At 41.6% G+C, this 17,353-nt stretch overlaps 1 long non-coding RNA gene across 1 annotated transcript; it reads left to right on the forward strand.

The window, feature by feature from the left end:
• Positions 1 to 12,978: 12,978 nt before the first annotated feature.
• On the forward strand, positions 12,979 to 13,842 carry LOC137088854 (uncharacterized). The gene is made up of 3 exons (XR_010907589.1): positions 12,979 to 13,114; positions 13,265 to 13,513; positions 13,719 to 13,842. It is a non-coding gene; the product is annotated as an uncharacterized lncRNA (long non-coding RNA).
• The last annotated feature ends 3,511 nt before the right edge of the window (positions 13,843 to 17,353 follow it).

Below are 17,353 nucleotides of genomic sequence, written 5' to 3' on the forward strand. Positions count from 1 at the left end.
AAAGCCCATCAGGAGAAGCAAAGGTGATTTTGAATACTATGTTTTTATACTTTGAATACTTATGTTACTTAAGTTTTTTGGTCAAATCTTATAATCAAGATGATATAATTTTGGTTTGTACTTAAATCTATTATTAAATTGTGCAGCCACCCAGGCCAGAATGGCTAACAGGAGTGTGTCGTGTGACACAGTCACACTGATGGAGCCTTTCACAGAGTGTCCAGAGGCAACCTCTACACCAATAAAGAGGAAAAGATGTGAGGTGTCCACTGATGACTCCAGTTACCATCAAGATGGAAGTGAGAGCACCATGAACTCTACAAGGTAATGAATTTAGTCCTGTTAGGCTTTTATATTTTATATATTTTATTTATAAATACTTTTGATTTGTTTGTCATGAAGTTATTTCTCATACATACACATTATTACGTAACCAAATTATGATTGTTTATGCCTTTATTTAAATGTGTTTTTACTTTTACTTAGTATCTCCAAAGACGTATTCCCACACGAAGTGACTAAGTACATTGTCTATGAAGATAAACACACTGCATTTTGCAACATGCATTTTGTCAGTTTTATTGTAATGTGTGACTATTGTGCATCTAACATAATAAGTATTATAATATAAGTATTATAAGTATTATAATTAATAAGTATTATATATTCAAGTTTAAGTAATTGAGTGATTCTACATTTCCTATGCATGTTTTTTTTATTGCGTGATATAGGTCTTAAATTTAATTCATAATGGTCTTAAAAAGTCTTAAATTTGACTTGGTGAAACCTGCAGATACCCTGATATATGGTGCTGTCATGTTTGCACAACCCTCAGGTAATTTATGTGAAGATGTATTTTTTCTTTAGTTTTTGGATGCCTTCAAAATCCAGGGGATCTCTGAGCCGTGCTTCCACAAGCATCAGGCCAAGCTCCTTATCCCCACCATAAACTGGCAGTGGAAGATCATGCAGGATGACCTTATTGAAAAAGCCATTGCTGATGGGGCTGTGACTCTTGGTGGGGACATGAGAGCGGATTCACCTGGTAATAAATAACTAATTAACTACATATATAGACTGCTTTCAGGCTTTGTTGACTAAAATTCCAATAACACAATTTTAGGACATTCAGCTAAATATGGCAGCTACACCATGATGGACCTCAGAGCCAATAGGGTCATAGACATCCAACTAGTCCAGGTAAACAACGACAAAATGAAAACATTTTATGTGAAATACTATATACTGTGCATTGTTCTGTAGCGACTCAGGCGAATCAAACACACAATCGCCAGTTACATTTAACAAATATGTTTTGAAAGTTATGCTCACTAGCATACCTTCCCCCCCAACACAACAGAGGGAGATTCTTCAGTCACCCTGGAAACCATCTGATAAGGGTTTTTATGGCCCCGAAAGGAATTTGGCCACATGAAGTTTCAGACACAAAGACACAGAGCTTTTGCCTCAAATTATAGACAAACCATCTATAAATGAACATGCACCCCAGGACATTATATGTAAACACATAACTGTCTTGTAAAACGTTTATTCTGTATGGTATTTTGCATATTTTTATCTTTGTCTTAACAAATTACTAGTTCAGATAACCTCATATATGTCATGTCTCCTATCAAATTAATGCTCACTTCACGACTTACACTTCCATGTATATCACTTATTCAGAAAATGCAGTGTGTGTTTGTTGCATTAATTATAGTATGAAGACTCAGAGACCCACTGAGTCGAACCTTCAAACAAAGAGCTATAAATTCTGCTGAGGAATTTCCCGCCGGGAAATCCCAACACTCTCATTGGTTAAGTCTAACCCTGGAGGGTGGGACTATTTCCAGACCTTAAAAGACCAGTGAAGACTTCCTCCTGCTCTCTCTTCTCTCTCTGGCTGAACCAACACGTCTTTGTGGCTGGCCCTTGAGCCAGGCCACCAATGCAGGCCCTCCAAGCAGGCCTCAGCTCTTCCAAAAATCTTCTCTTCTACAATCCGATCTTCAAGAACACGAAGCATCGCTAAAGCAAACAGCCGCTTCCCTCCCAACCTCGGAAAGGACCGCCGGACATGCAGGACATTTGAACACGCAGAGACACATACGCACACAAGCGAGAAGCCAAAACGAAACCAAAAAGAATGCAAGTATTCTATTTCTTACTGCTGTAAAGAGGGTGTGTTATTCTCCCGTTGGGATAAATTAACTCCGTGAAGGTCGTATTTGGTTGAACTGAAGGAAAGCATGCCTTGCTTACCCCCCCCCCCCACTCTCTTTGTCTCTCTCTCCCCCTCACTCTCTTTGTCTCTCTCTCTCTCTTTTATCTCTCTCTAACTTCAGTCTATTCATTATTCTCTTTTATGTATTCTTTCGTTAATATCTATACTTCTACTCTCTTGATGCATATTTAGTATGTACTTTCTGTGTGAATTGTAGTGTTATTTTTAGTCTGTGTTTATTAAACCTCCGAAAGACATTTAATGAGTTGAATCTGTTATTCTGCCACATACACAAAGTCAATGAAACTTGCGATCTAAACGTTACCTAACTGCTTATGCTACTATGTTAGTAAAGTAAACTGTATGACCATTTGAAATATTGAACTTATCCTGATCAGTAAAGTTAATGTTTCTCATGCGCTCGTAAAGCAGTAATCCATTATTGAAAATTGATTTGGAAAGTCTATAACTAATTTGCAGGACAAACTTAGTAGGATAATTTCAAGCAATTTCATAAAGGGTTACTTGTATTTAATTAAACAATTTTCCCTATCGGAAAATTTTAATACGTAATGAACAACTGGCAAATCATATTCATAAATTCATGAATATTGAATATTAAATCCCTTTTGAGTTAATTATTCCCCGAGACATTAAACTCATGAGTCGTTGTTGTTACATGTATTTGGTGGAGAATAATGCGAGCAAGTTTCAAACGTTTGTGTATGTGTGAATGATATTCATATTCTATTCATTGTGTATTTTTGAGGTATTAATAACCTGCACGCGCGTTTTTGTTTCGTTTTGTTTTGGTGTTGTTTTGTGAATTGAACGGTACGCGCAAGGCGAACCCAAGCATAAACAGATGCTGAGAAATGTTGAAGTAGCCGGATTATATTAATAAAAATATGAACGGTACGAAAATCCGCGTGATCTCCGAAAAACCCTGCAGCCGTAGGCGCAATAGGTTTTATCCGCGTGATTTCCAAACAAATGTATTGTAGGAAACCCATACATTTGACTCGAGCAATATATTATGTGTTCCATCAAAATAATGAGATTTTGATGATGTCTGTAGACACGTACGTTGCGTTATCCCGCTTGATCTGAACTACGGAAAGTTTCTATCATTGCGGAAGATTGGGACAGGGCGAGACTCTCCTGTACAATATAAGGGGCCTCAGAATAATTATTATATCGTTAAGATAAACGATAACTCCTGGTTTAAGTCTGGCTTAGCTAACCAAAGACCTGAGACCTAAAACATTTGAATCAGAGATGCTGAAAACCGTCAGCCATATTGATAAATGTCTATTGGAGTCCATGTAAAATGCGTGAATAGGCAGACGGAAAATTCCTGCGTTCACCCGTTTTGTTAGTCGTGCATCTAGAGCACCAGTCATTTGTAAATGATCTGCAAAAGCCAGTAAAGTGCAGAACGCGAGGGCGACCCAGAAATTGCAACGCCGCTTGCAAACCGCCAGAGGGCGACTCAAGAATTGCAACGCCGCTTGCAACCCGCCAGAGGGCGACTCAAGAATTGCAACGCCGCTTGCAAACCGCCAGAGGGCGACTCAAGAATTGCAACGCCGCTTGCAACCCGCCAGAGGGCGACTCTAGAACCAGACAAGCCATCTGGTGAGCATTTCCGCCTAACTAACTCTAGTCTAGGGCGGGCGCAATAGCGCCATCGTGTGGATAAATTCGGATAGTTTCACTCTCCCTTAACAAAATAAGTTTGAGCCTATAAATTGTTTATTGCTTACTGTTGTACACAGTTTCATTTATACAATTTTTCTAGCAACAACCAAATCTCCTTTCTCGCTGAATAAACACCCTTATTCAAATTTGAAGTTTAAAAAGAAACATAACTTCCTCTAACTCAAAGTGAAATTAGGTTTAAGTCACAGACAGTCCAATTGGAAGGAAGGACGCCACCCTGTTAAGTCAGCGCAACACTAAATCCCTACTCCCTTTCTGATTAATTCTTTTATTTGGATAACTCCCACTTAGAGATTAATCATTATAGGATAAGATTTTTGATTGGCTTTCTTTTATTTGATTTTCCTTACAGGCTTATTTAAATTTCATTTAAACTTGCTTTGAATTTAATTTGAATTAAGTTGAGCTTCTAATTTTTTTTTTTTTTTTTTTTTTTTTTTTTTTTTTATTTTTTTTTTTATTTATAATTTTATTTGAATTTTTAATTTTTAATTTTTAATTTTTAATTTTTAATTTTAATTTTAATTTTAATTTTTAATTTTAATTAATTTTTTAATTAAAAATTATTATTATTATTTTATTTTTATTTTATTTTATTTATTTATTTTATTTTTCTCTCTCTGCAAAAGTTTTCTTTTCCCCTCCCATTGGGAATAAAGCTCAGTCTGGTAATTACAAACGGTATCAAAAGTGCCTTTTGTTTTATCATTACTTGACAGAAACTTTTGCCTTTTTCTAAATTGCTCTTGATATTTAATCTTCCACTTAAGCGACCTCAATTCACCCCGGATGAGCTAAATGGGATAACCCATAGTACAAGCCGAATTTTAGTATATCTTGAGCATTAAGCCTATTAATTTTCCCTAACACTCCCGGCGCGCACGCTGACATTCCTTTCATTACAGACCAATTCATCTTGTGTTTGTTTCCACTGTGCTCTTTCCTATCCTCACTGTTGGACTATCACGATTGTGTTTCTTTCAGTTCACCAAGAGACCCCAAGGAGAATTAGATAGTCCCGGGACGACCGAGCAGCAGTTCACCAAGTGACAACCAGGGCTACCGCCCACCTAATTGTCTAAATTGTCTAATTATCTAACTGTCTACATCAGTTAGCCAAAATTCCCAGCTATCCGTACGATAGCTCGTTAGCTTAGAACAAGCTTGCATTGGCTCTCTCTCTCTGTGTGTGTGTGTGTGTGCTGTGTTTCTCTCGTCCGCAGTAATGTTCCGTGCCCCCAGTTCCGCCGTCCCGTGGGACCGCCTAACGACATGGCTGGAAGCGCTAACGGCCACCAGTCAAGGAAGTCTGGGACAGCTGAACCAGGAACAACTGGACACCGAGCTAGACCAGCTGATGACACACGACCCCACGCAGAGCTACTCCAACAAGGAAGTGGCCAAGATCCTCGGAAGCCTCGCCCACGTCCTCATCGCACAGGCACGGCTAAGCGAAGGGAGCTACGCCAACCTGGAACATGAGGCAGCAACGCTAAAGCTTCAAGCCAAGGAGGCCCGGAGAGACCAAGCCCTCACCCAGCTTCGTCTAGATCAGCTTCTAGACACAGAGAAAGACGACGAAACAGACAAAGAACAAAGACAAGAAATAGAAAGACTTCAGGAGACCCTGAAGGAGCTCCGTCGTGACACCGACCGACGAGTACAGTCAGAGAAAGACGCCAGGAAAAACCTCAACGAAAAGCTTCGGCGTGGCGAATCCCTCCTGGAGAGAGCCCATGATGAACTTAAAGACAGAGACATTACCGCTAAAGTCTATGCAAAACATTTGCAGTCGGCACAAGCCGAGATCGACGAGCTCATCCAGCAAAGACACGAGCTCAAAGATGAACTTGACATGGTGCAAAGAGAACTGAGACAATCATATATAGTGCAACGTTACCGGAAGGGGGAAACACACAACACACAGTTTCCCCTGACCAGTTACTCCGCACATTTTAGCCATGAAGCTACGAAGGGGAACGACAGCCCCCTGTTTAAAAGATCACCCGCCAGTCTCCACGAATCCCCGTCAGCAGCAAAGGAAAGGACGCCCTTCCAGGAAGTCAAGGTCAACAGCCACGAAGCTTCAAAGAACCTTGACAAGCTGGCCAGAAATATTCCTACCTTCAGCCCAGACCCGGCAGGAGGATACGACGTCCACGCATACTTAAAAGACATAGACTTTTATTTGCAAACTGTCGCTCACGCGAACAACTGGGACAGACTGTACCTGCTCAGGGCCACGTCTAATCGTGACGTACGCAGCTTTCTGGATCGACAACCAGAGGCCATCAAAGCGGACTACTGGCATCTACGACAAGCTCTAATTCGTGAGTACTCCGACCCCGAGTCAGACCAGGGGTTCATCACTGCCATGGACCTCAAGCAAGCTCGACGTGAGACCTCACAGAACTTTTATAACAGACTGCGACGTGCCTACTTCGGGGCACGTAACGACCCAGGCATGGAGGAGGACATCAACTTCAAAACTCTTTTCCTCCGAAACCTGCACCCTACCATCAGTTACCACCTGGGGGTGCTGGCGTGCCCGCGCAGCATGGGCACACAACAGTTAAGAGACTTGGCTCACAAAGCTTACGTCAAACAGAAAACCATTTCTGAGAAGACTGTAAAACAGCCCACCATCTGCCCTGTCTCTGAGCACCACCCAGAGCTAACCCTAGAGGGCGCCAAACAGAACCACAGTTACCGACCCGTCAACAGAGAGTCCAAACCACTCCAAGCCAGCAGAGGGCAGCGTGGTCATAATGGCAACCGTCCACGGTACCAGAGCGATCGCTCTGAAGGATCCTGGGACCCGCCTCGCCCAAAAAGCCAGCGAAGAGGCCACTCTCGACGGGACAATGGTAGGCCCAGACCTGAACCCACGTCTGGCAAAGAAAGTGTAGCTGCTTCTGAAGTTACAGAGCTCATAAAGATCCTGAAAGAGCTCCTCCGACAGAAACCTCACAAGGACGACAAGAAGGACGGACCAGGTACAGCACGACTAGACATGATACCTGAAATCAACCTTCCCGCCCTTCCTGCAACTGAATCATCCACCCTGAACACTGTTCCCCAACCACGGACTAGTGTACTAACTGTTGCACCCCCACACTAGTGCTGCAACGACGCGTCGACGTCATCGATGACGTCGACTACGGAAATACGTCGACGTTCGTGAAATGCGTCGACGCGTCGTGTCAGACGTTCATCTCGCGTAATGTTGGTTTCTGCTCCTGGTTCTATCACAAAAACCTAGACCGCGAATATCAAAAGTATGGGAATACTTTAAACAGAGGCCAAACAGTGTTTCCCACATATAGACTAATTTGTGGCGGACTGCCACATAATCAATAACGGCCGCCACATTCGTCATTCATTCATTTTTACGCTATTTAAAAGACGCACGCATATTCGTTTAGCTGCATTTCCATAAGTTCTCTCTCCGTCCTTTTGCACGTCTCTTACTCACTCACACACACACACACACGCGTTGCATTCGACCGTAAAACAAGTTTTATTGCATTTTGGCGCATTTAGTATGACATAGCTTTTAAAACCAGAGCAGTTGAATAACAGTTGCAGAGTTGCGACACGCCTTCATCACGCGGTCACGGCGCTCATATAATTCTAAACAAACCAGCGAGGTGTCAATCAATACAGACCAGTGTTTCCCAACCGGGATCCCGAGCAAAAGTTGCGGGGACGCACTTACACTTCGGTTCATCTCGCATCTGATGACGCATCTTTAATATGGGTTGTAACTTGGAAATAATGCTGTATGTATGTTTCTGTCGATGGATACACGCGCTGACTCCTCAGGTATACACTACAACAACAGCGATAATAAAAGTAAAACGTGGGCAAAACGGTCTCTCTTTGTAAACTTTATAAAACGCATGCGAGTGCTGCTGTACGTCCGAATATGAGCAGTCATTTTCACAGTCATCACCCCCGTGTAGCCAGGAGACTCGAATGAGAAGATCTGTCTCTGCACTCGTCCCAAAGCGCGCAAATAATGAGTTATCTTTCAAATCCTGTGCTTAAACGGACAAACTCACAAAAAGTGTGTCAAACTGTCATAGTCTACTCTATGCCTTAAGTGAACTTTATACAGAAAATACGACGACTACCCGTGGGTCTTAAAGGGGCAGTAGCCTTCAGTGCTGTCTGTTTAATGTCAAACAAAAGATAAAGACATCACTCACTGCTCCTGACTGAATAGCTTTTGTAAGTTTAATAAGGATTATTTTTTTGATTTTAAACAGTTAAATGAGTGGTTATTTTACTTTTGATTACTTCATTCCATTTCTCTACCTAAAAACTAATGTTAGACCTACCTGAAAATCCTGAAAAGCATTGTTTATTTTATTCTCATCTTTGCTCAATAGTATTTATTTGTGCTGCTGCTTCTATTTAAGTTATCTGTTCTTATTTTCTTTATTTTCATTTGACAGTAGTCCTTTTTCCCCTGAACATAGCAAATACCGAACTGTACTAAAATGTGAACCTAAAACCGTGATACAAAGCAAACTGTGAGCAGTCTGTACTGTTACACCTCTAGCGTAACTTATGCGAGGGGGTGCCACAGAATTTTGAAAAATTTCAAAGGGTAAAAAAAATTAATCGTTAGATTAGTCGACTAATCGAAAAAATAATCGTTAGATTAGTCGACAGAAAAAATAATCGTTAGTTGCAGCTCTACCCCACACGTCAGCAGCACACACTCACTACAGCTGACAGCAACAGCCTCTAATCAAGACAGCATCATGGGACAGCCCAGCGTACCAGAAAGCGCTGCTTTGATTGTTTGCACGCATAATGAGACACTTGACACATATCCAGACGGCTTATCAAGCAACACACAGGTCCCCACACCAAGACTCCTGGGAAACCTAATCGAGAAGGGGATGGCTCGAAAACTCTATCTGACTATCACTATGGAAAGGGAATTTAAGCTCGAAGCCCTAGTTGACACTGGCTCCGACCTCACGCTTATATCCGCCCAACTGTTTGAAAGACTCAGATTGGAAGCACAGAGGAAAAATCGCACCCTTAACCTTCACACTTGTAAGCTAAATGTGCAGTCGTATAGCCAAAACGACATCCAGCTCAAGCACGTAGCTTCCATCCACCTGACAATTGGACCTATGAGGCTGATACACCCAGTCTATATCTCCCCTATGAACACTTATCCGTTTCTCATCGGAAAAGACCTGCTGGACCGCTTCGAACCCCTACTGGACTTCAAACAGCTGAAAGTCTGGGCTCAAGTGCGTGACCCTCTGCCCCTTCAGACACACACATCGTCTGAGCAAGACTGTCAAGTCACAGAGGTCACGGGAACTCCCACAGAGCCAGACTGCCAGGTCACAAAGGCCACGGGACCCCCTGCAGCACACTGTGACAACACAGCCTCAGCCCCAAAGCCAAGTTCAAGTTCGCTACTTTGCACATTTCAGCTATCCAAAGACTCTGATGCCGTCTGCCCCCAGGTCATGAATGACCTACAGCTGAATGACATTATCACAACGAACAGTATCCCTGCACTGTGGGCAGACAACTCAACCAAAAGTCTACCACTGTGCAATGCAATCAGTAAAAACACAACACACGGCGACATGTGGGCACCCCCAAAACCCCACATCCAGCCCCATTGTTGCAGTGCTAACCCACAGCAAGCGATCGACACCGGCTACAATGCCGGCCTTGCAGCTGCTATCGCTAACTCCGCAAATTTCCAACAACGATATTGCGGATATGCAAACCTCTGACACTGCAATAAAGACAATTCTTGACCACCTCTCAGACCCCTCCAGCCACCCTATCACTGACTCTGAGCTCATTGATGACTCTAGCCACAAGCATCTACATAACTCCAGACACATGATACGTATTATGGACAACATTCTCTGGTGTGCACCCGATGGCAACACAGCGCCACAGCTTGTAGTGCCACGGTCGCAAAGGGGGGTGATGCTAATGTACGCCCACAACACACCATGTGCTGGACACCACGGCACCAGAGCCACGTATGACACACTGAAACAGGTGGCATATTGGCCTGGGATGCACCAAGAGACGGCAGAGTATGTTAGAGAATGGCTAGTTCACTGCCAGTTCCAACCAGCAAACCCGAGCCACAGAGCCCCACTGCAACACAGAGGGACCACGTTCCCATGGTCAAACCTACAAATCGACCGGGTAGAACCCCTGCCCAGGTCCACAAAAGGCAAAAAGTACTTTCTCACAGTGGTGTGCCAGTTTACCAAGTGGGTGGAGTGTCAACCAGCACCCAACGACACCGCCCAGACCACGGCATACCCCCTGATGAATCACAGCTTTTTCCTGTCAAGATTGCCACTGAGAATCAACTCAGACAGAGGCATCCACTTCACTACTGAGGCCATGCAACAGATCTGGAAATGCCTAAGAAACGCGGCCGTGATCATGCTCCTGTGCCTCCAGACAATCAGAGGCCAGCCACCACCACACATCATCACACCGGGTCCAACCTCGGGCATCGCACTGAGAGAGCAACCTGGACTGCTGATCACCAACTGCAAATGAATCCTCAAAAGAAAGACGTACTCTCCTGAACTTCACATCAGCAGCGCAAGCTCCTCCAGCCCTGCACACAAACGCAGAAGGGGGGAGGAGCCCAAGCCCTCTGCCCAACCTTATACCAGCTTCAAGAACCTTCTCCTCCAACACCAGGTAGCCACCTTGTAGGCAATACTGCCAAGCCCCACACTATGTCATGCATGTGATTTGAGAAAGAAGGCCTTTAACGAACACAAGGCCGCCTCTGAAGGGATTCTCAAAACCCCAATGACTTTGAACTTTGAAACAGAGAAACCAAAGTGGATCACCAGAAGGCACCCAGCCTGGCCACAATGCGAGGCACCCTCTGGAAAAGTTCCTAGTCAGCATAGGACATAAAAGTGTCAAGATGCACAGTCCATCTTCCTAGGCAGGAGACCTAAATGACTGACTGGCCATTGCGAGGAACATGGTTCCACCCAGGGCTGCAGAAAGCCCACAGCACACCTGCACCACACAAACAGACTTCTGGATGACAGGTGACGCACCGTCAGGGCACCTGCTGCCTCGACACCTGCTGCACAAGCACAGAGACCTGAACTGGGCTACTGTCTGCCTTATCTGCCGTGGAACGACCATAACTTCCGGAGACACAAACAACTGGAGCCTAACATGGCTATGGTGTGTCTGATCTTCCTGAATCTTTGATATCGCTCGTTGTTGTCCATAGGAGGGACAACAACTAGCGAAAGGGGGGATTATGTAGCGACTCAGGCGAATCAAACACACAATCGCCAGTTACATTTAACAAATATGTTTTGAAAGTTATGCTCACTAGCATACCTTCCCCCCCAACACAACAGAGGGAGATTCTTCAGTCACCCTGGAAACCATCTGATAAGGGTTTTTATGGCCCCGAAAGGAATTTGGCCACATGAAGTTTCAGACACAAAGACACAGAGCTTTTGCCTCAAATTATAGACAAACCATCTATAAATGAACATGCACCCCAGGACATTATATGTAAACACATAACTGTCTTGTAAAACGTTTATTCTGTATGGTATTTTGCATATTTTTATCTTTGTCTTAACAAATTACTAGTTCAGATAACCTCATATATGTCATGTCTCCTATCAAATTAATGCTCACTTCACGACTTACACTTCCATGTATATCACTTATTCAGAAAATGCAGTGTGTGTTTGTTGCATTAATTATAGTATGAAGACTCAGAGACCCACTGAGTCGAACCTTCAAACAAAGAGCTATAAATTCTGCTGAGGAATTTCCCGCCGGGAAATCCCAACACTCTCATTGGTTAAGTCTAACCCTGGAGGGTGGGACTATTTCCAGACCTTAAAAGACCAGTGAAGACTTCCTCCTGCTCTCTCTTCTCTCTCTGGCTGAACCAACACGTCTTTGTGGCTGGCCCTTGAGCCAGGCCACCAATGCAGGCCCTCCAAGCAGGCCTCAGCTCTTCCAAAAATCTTCTCTTCTACAATCCGATCTTCAAGAACACGAAGCATCGCTAAAGCAAACAGCCGCTTCCCTCCCAACCTCGGAAAGGACCGCCGGACATGCAGGACATTTGAACACGCAGAGACACATACGCACACAAGCGAGAAGCCAAAACGAAACCAAAAAGAATGCAAGTATTCTATTTCTTACTGCTGTAAAGAGGGTGTGTTATTCTCCCGTTGGGATAAATTAACTCCGTGAAGGTCGTATTTGGTTGAACTGAAGGAAAGCATGCCTTGCTTACCCCCCCCCCACTCTCTTTGTCTCTCTCTCCCCCTCACTCTCTTTGTCTCTCTCTCTCTCTTTTATCTCTCTCTAACTTCAGTCTATTCATTATTCTCTTTTATGTATTCTTTCGTTAATATCTATACTTCTACTCTCTTGATGCATATTTAGTATGTACTTTCTGTGTGAATTGTAGTGTTATTTTTAGTCTGTGTTTATTAAACCTCCGAAAGACATTTAATGAGTTGAATCTGTTATTCTGCCACATACACAAAGTCAATGAAACTTGCGATCTAAACGTTACCTAACTGCTTATGCTACTATGTTAGTAAAGTAAACTGTATGACCATTTGAAATATTGAACTTATCCTGATCAGTAAAGTTAATGTTTCTCATGCGCTCGTAAAGCAGTAATCCATTATTGAAAATTGATTTGGAAAGTCTATAACTAATTTGCAGGACAAACTTAGTAGGATAATTTCAAGCAATTTCATAAAGGGTTACTTGTATTTAATTAAACAATTTTCCCTATCGGAAAATTTTAATACGTAATGAACAACTGGCAAATCATATTCATAAATTCATGAATATTGAATATTAAATCCCTTTTGAGTTAATTATTCCCCGAGACATTAAACTCATGAGTCGTTGTTGTTACAGTTCTAAAATATTTTATTTGTGTGTTTGCAGAGCAATGAAGTTGGAAACAGCCAACGGATGGAGAAGGAGGGATTGAAAGAAGCCTGTCTCTTCTTGAGCAAAGAGGTGTTGTGATCCAGTCTTTGGTGACTGACCGTCATACAGGTGTACAGAAGTTCATGAGGGAACAAAAAAAGGACATTAGGCACTACTTTGATCCTTGGCATATGGGGAAAGGTTAGTTTTTTGAATGGAATGAAAAAAGTACCAGTATTTCTAACAGATAAATGGTTAGTTAAAGGGGTAGACAATTATACGAGAAGATTGGACAAAATCATGTTATTAATACACTGAACTTAAATCCTCTAAATGCCTCATATTTCTAAGGACTTGGTAAAAAAATGGATGCCCTTAGCAAGGGTAAGGGACTGCAAGACGTGGGGCTGTGGAGAAAGAGTGTTGTCAATCACCTTTATTGGTCTGCAACATCATCAACATCTGGGGAGGAGGTAGTGGCCAAGTGGAGCTCTGTAGCGAATCACATTCAAAACATCCACAGCCATGAAAACGCCCTGTTTCCATCTTGTCTCCATGAGCCTCTGGTTGATGATCAGGCAAGACACTGGCTCAAACCAAGTAAGTAAAGATGTACTTTTGTACATTTTGTATTCACATGACTTTTTAGATTATATTATACTGATCTCTATTGTAACAAGTCAAAATTAATTCAATTATAAAACTGTATTGACAAATATATTCTGGTAACGTGATATAGAATCTAAAGCTTTCCTGCAACACTGCCATCTGCTGCAGTATTAACGACTTTGCATTTTTTGTATAGGCACAGCAGCATGTGAGAAATTTACGGAAATGTTGTTGTCACCACGTCTTATTAAAGACATGTACAAAATTAGTCCGGAGTACCACACCTCTGGAATCGAGTGTTTCCAAAGCCTCATTCTGAAATACTCACCCAAAAATGTGGTGTGCAGGTAAACACATTTAGTGCTGCTTTATCTTAAGTCATGTTACAGATAGTTTGATTATAATAGTGATTTGGGTTTTTTGGGGGGGATTTCAGACTACAGCTTGATGCAATGCATTACAATGAAAATGCAGGCAGATCACAGGCATCTACTGCAGCTGGTGATCTGCGATATTCAATTGTTTTTCCGAAGTTTAAGCATGGAGATTTCACAGTGAGAGCTCTGAAGAGCAATCCTACCACAGATAACTTATACTTGTCTGAGTTATCTCAGAAATAAAAAAATATATTATAATAATTTTCTTTCTGAAGGGTACATTGACAAATTAATGGAGCTGCTGTTCCACCATGTGCTGGAAGACCCTCAGCCATACCTTGACCACTCTGGACAAATAGCTGTGCCAGAAAAACTGTGTGCTCAGTTTATTCGGCCCGACAAGGAGGAGGCAGTGAGCAGACACAAGTCGCGGTTCTTTAAGAACACATGAGATGTGTGATAATCTCTTATTTTATCGTCAAATAAAAATTGTCTAATCAATCAATCAGCTTTATTTATATAGCGCTTTTACAATCACGATTGTGTCAAAGCAGCTTCACAGTGTCAAACAGGATAATATTGCAACAAAATTAGATTTGGCAGTACAGTCGTTCTGGAGTAAACAGTGATGTTATCAGCTTATTTTAATTTATCATATAGCGACAATGTTGGCATATCAGTATTATAGTTTATGGAATTTAATATGACCTAATTAATTAATTTCATTTGTATATTTGGTTGAATAACTTTGATTTTTAATCTAAGAATGTGTGTGTATGGAACAGCACATGTATATATTTATTTATTTCAGAAGGACATGGTTTCTGCTCCTGCGCCGCTTTTCATCCTGACCCTTAAGTTTGCTGCTATGCATCATCTCTTCGGTTCCAGTCTCCCAGTATTTCAAAACCGCTTCACTTCTCTTCAACAGCTCTAAAGCTGCAACAACGAATTGATATAATGAATAAGCTTCATTTGAACGTGTGTCTGTGTGTGTGCACTTTATGAAGATTTTGTGCACTGAATTTACACTGTCAGTTCTGGAAAGGTTGGGAAATTAATGCTTTTTATTTATTTATTTTATTTTTTATCCAATTCATCGATTAATCTGAAAAATATTGAAGTATTCGCTGACGAAATGTATTTGAAACTAGTGCTACTGCTTCAAATTTAGACTAAACTGGGCAGAAATATGTTAATACGTATTGAGTATATGTTAATACGTATTTAGCTGATTTTTAAATTGTGTAGTGTGTTACTCCAGATATAAATGCTACTTTATAAATCAGTATTTTTATTTTGATATTATACAAAAATATATATTCAAAAATCCAGTGGGGGAAGGAAACCTCTGTATGGTCCCTCCCAGTGTTGCCACAGTTACTTTGAAAAAGTAATCTGATTACTGATTACTCCTTTAAAAAGTAACTTAGTTACTTTACAGATTACTTGATTTTAAAAGTAACTAAGTTAGATTACAAGTTACTTTATTAGTTACATTCAGCAGTTGCCGACAACACCGCTGCCGCCTCAAAATAGAAATGACAACTGTTTTTGGCAACACACTTTATTGTATTTATGCCCGAGACTGACGGTCCCGACTTTTTTACGCCCCCCTTTTTTAGGCTTCTCCTTCGTTTTATATTTATTTTAATAATTAAAATGAACAATGAGATGTGCTGGTGGAAACAACATGAGACCATGATAGCTTGCGCCACTGTCAAGATATGGCTCGCGCAGGGTTAAAGAGTCCGTTTCTTCAGAGCAGCTGCTAGAGTTATGGCCTTTTTACAACTGGTTCCTTCATTCGTTTTCTCTGACCAGGTATCTATCTGATTGCGAAATGACCAGGAGTAGGCCTAAATGCCTTCCGAGAGTCTTTCCAGACGTATTTAATTCCGATCACTCAAACAAACCAATTCAGAAGGTGCATGAAAGCATTTCAAACTAAACCGGACAAATGTAAATATATCTGGTTGTTTAAATCACATGTGTAAATTTTACTCCTGGCAAATAATTAAAAAATAAATGTGTGAGAGCGTGTTATGTTGTAGTCAGATAGATATGACGGTGCTACTGCAACATCGCTGCAGATGAGTAAAGCAAGCCAACGCATATGGCCGTAAATGAAACTTTAAAATAAGTCACACAAAACACAATCATCTTCAATATAAAATAATGAGACTAATGATCTTACCAGTGCTTAGGTCGCTCTCTCTCTCATATTGCGATCATTGAATTTAAAATGAGCTGCTGAATAAAATGCTGGAATCTTTTGCTTTGATGTGAACTCCGTTAAATGAGCATATACCGCGGGAATTGAAGATCGGATTTATATTAATTTTAATATAAATTATTTAAAATATAAATTTTTAAAAAAAAATTATATTAAAGTTAACCGCATGTTTAATAGCCTAGTCTCTCAAACCAACTCTTGAATTGTCTTGCCTATATAAACTTTAATTTAACAAACAAAATTAGGATAATAAAAAACGAAACGAAAAATAACTACTTTGACATTAAAAACAAAACTGAACTATTTAAATGGCTGCAACAATGTAAAAAATAAAATAAATAAATAAAAAACACGGCTCCAGCCCTCGGGCTGAGAACTTTGATAAGCTGTCGGTTTTTACAAAGGAAAATGACTAAAATAGTAACTCACAGTGACTTGGATAAGTAACTTTAATCTGATTACTGGTTTGGAAATAGTAACGCGTTAGATTACTCGTTACTGGAAAAAAGTAGTCAGATTAGAGTAACGCGTTACTATGTAACGCGTTACTGGCATCACTGGTCCCTCCTCAGGGAACTCTTTCCTGATCCTGGTCACAGCGCATGAAGGTGTGACCACCCTTATGTGTTGGCCAAGGTACCCCCAGCACCACCTAACAACATTGCGATACGCAAGGTGTCTATAACCGCTGAAAGACAGATGGTGCACATGTATAGTGGAGGGTAAATTATTTTACAAGTCCCCTCTGTCTCCGCTGGGCTCTGCCCACTTTTTCAGCATTTTTCAAATATTGCCAGTGGGCGGAGTTAGGCTGTGAACAGGGGTTTAGTTACCCTTTAAAAAGGGAAGATGTGTTCAGAGTTTAGCCAACCGGATACAGCGAATGTTTAATCAGTCAGCGAGCTCTGCTTCACCTTCGTTGCTCTGGTTGGTGTAGCGCTATCCTATCGAATCGAGTGCAGAGGGAGTTTGAAAGACAACCGTTTATCCTGCCCCTCGGATTGAGCCCTGTCTATGGTGAGTTTCCAGAGCAAACATCTTGATGTGGGTCTGGCTTGTCAGGCTAGCAAAACACTTGAAATTCAAAAATACTTAACATTCACTAGCGTCCATTAAAAGCCTTGCGTGCAGAGGTTCTGCTTGACCTTCATCCCTGCTATCTGGATCTGATTCGGGCTCAAATTGGTATGGCAATATTAACGCCATTATTTACACTGC

The sequence above is a fragment of the Pseudorasbora parva genome, chromosome 9 (assembly GCF_024679245.1).
Source record: "Pseudorasbora parva isolate DD20220531a chromosome 9, ASM2467924v1, whole genome shotgun sequence".
Classification (NCBI taxonomy): domain Eukaryota; kingdom Metazoa; phylum Chordata; class Actinopteri; order Cypriniformes; family Gobionidae; genus Pseudorasbora; species Pseudorasbora parva.